The following is a 1,958-nucleotide window of genomic DNA, read 5'->3' as shown; positions in this document are numbered from 1 at the left end:
TCGAGCTGTGTTAACTTTTTATGGTCGTCACATCTACACCATACTCCCATTTCCTCGAGGCAGTCAACCCATTCCTCAAGAGAGTCTTCTTCAGCATCCTCCTTTGCTCCTTTAAAGGGCGGCAGCACTGGTAACTGTTGAGCATCATGAATGGGGGAGACAGATCCTTCTACCGCTCCCTTGGTCCCTGTCTTGGCCAAGGAGCCAGAGATCGTCTCCAGTGTGTCCGTTCATACCGTTCATTGGTACCTCCAGTGTTGTATCTATGGTCCATCCAAGGTTTGTCTCCTTCCACTTTGCCTCTTCAAAGCGAGCCTTACACACCAACTCCTCGAAGTTCCGTTCTATCCCAGTCAGCTTCTTATGCAATCCAGACTCAAAATCTTTATATATAGAATAACTTCCTCAACTCCTATAAGCATACTCATCAACTGACTCGTTGGAACCTTGTCTCCTCTAATGAAACATACTGGTCTGTACTGCTGTTAGTCGAACGGGAGTAAATCTTTTAGCAAGAGCTACTTTCAGAGCATCACAGCTCCTCTTCTCAGACTCAATCACTGCAAGGCATCTAGCGCCGGGGCCCTCCAGCCTCAATGGAAGCTGTGTTAGACGTCTAGCTTTTTATGGTCGTCCCATCTACATTAGACTGTTATTTCTTCGAAGTGGTCAACCCATTCCTCAAACGAGTCTTCTTCAGCATACTCCTTCGCTCCTTTAAAGGGCGGCAGCACTGGTAACTGTTAAGCATCATGAATGGGAAGACATCCTTCTACCGTTCACTCGGTCCCTGTCTCGTCCGAGGAGCCAGAGATCGACGTCTCCACTGTGTATTCCAGTTGCTCAGGTTTTCGCCTCCAGCTCACTCTTCTCTTAACCATCGAGCTCCTCTCCTCTGGCCTCCCACTTCTGTTTCTCTAGTTCAGCCGCGGTCTGCAGCCGTGGACGTGGTCATGACTGGCCATCACAGTTAGCAGGGCAGATTATATCAGTCTCTCCTAATCAAAAGAAAAGGAATACAAGTTAACATGACTTTACGATAACATTAGGACAAACAACTTGTAAATTTAAAATTGAATTTTATTTTAAAATTGAATATTTAAAATTTAAATTTGAATATTAAAATTCACAAGACACACAAAGAGCAAGTTCTAAACCAATCTTAATTAGGGAACAAATGTTTATACAGATTTTAGCAAACGTAGATGCATTATTACGTGAAGTGACATATGCACAGACATAACACAATATTAATCATACTAGGGGAGGCATAGGGTGGGACATTATAGTCTTGTTGTGATGACATAACAAGATTATAGTACATGTAATGAACCTACCATTTACAAAATAAGACCTAGCTTCTTTTGTTGCTCCCCATCCTTCGAATGGACTGTCACGAATAAAGTGTTGTGTACTGCTACATCGATGGCACTTGTAGCCCCCTTTATTTCTCTTCAGAGTCATCACTAGGCTTCCTTGGAGGCTTCTTTTCCCCTTGGTTTCTCTTCTGTCCCAAGGTTTGTCTCCTTCCACTTTGCCTCTTCAAGCGAGCCTTACACACCAAGTCCTCGAAATTCCCTTCTACAACAGATTGATTAGAGAGAACACTCCTCTTGCCTAATAATTCTGCTTCTGGAGTCCCATGATAGGTTGGGGGATATGCTTTATATAATAACTTCCTCAACTCCTAAGCATATATATTCATCAGCTGACTCATTCAAACCTTAATTGTCTCCCCTGCTGGTCTGTACTGCTGTCAGTCGAACAGGGGTAAATCTTTTAACAAGAGCTGGTTTCAGAGCATCATAGCTCCTCTTCTCAGACTCACTGTAAGACTTGTACTTGTAGAAGGATCAAGCGGGACCCTCCAGCCTCAATCGAAGCTGTGTTAACTTTTTATGGTCGTCACATCTACACCATACTCCCATTTCCTCGAGGCGGTCAACCCATTGCTCAAA

General features: G+C 43.8%; 1 long non-coding RNA gene across 1 annotated transcript; it reads right to left on the bottom strand.

Annotated features, from left to right (window-relative positions):
• Positions 1–879: 879 nt before the first annotated feature.
• LOC109591913 (uncharacterized) lies at positions 880–1,833 on the bottom strand. Its single transcript, XR_002190071.1, has 2 exons — positions 1,338–1,833; positions 880–998 (listed from the first exon to the last, which is right to left on the bottom strand). It is a non-coding gene; the product is annotated as an uncharacterized LOC109591913 (long non-coding RNA).
• Positions 1,834–1,958: the final 125 nt, after the last annotated feature.

The sequence above is a fragment of the Amphimedon queenslandica genome, unplaced genomic scaffold, assembly GCF_000090795.2.
Source record: "Amphimedon queenslandica unplaced genomic scaffold, v1.1 AMPQUscaffold_6861_Cont21184, whole genome shotgun sequence".
In the NCBI taxonomy this organism is placed as follows: Eukaryota; Metazoa; Porifera; class Demospongiae; order Haplosclerida; family Niphatidae; genus Amphimedon; species Amphimedon queenslandica.
This window is presented reverse-complemented; position numbering and strand designations above follow the sequence as displayed.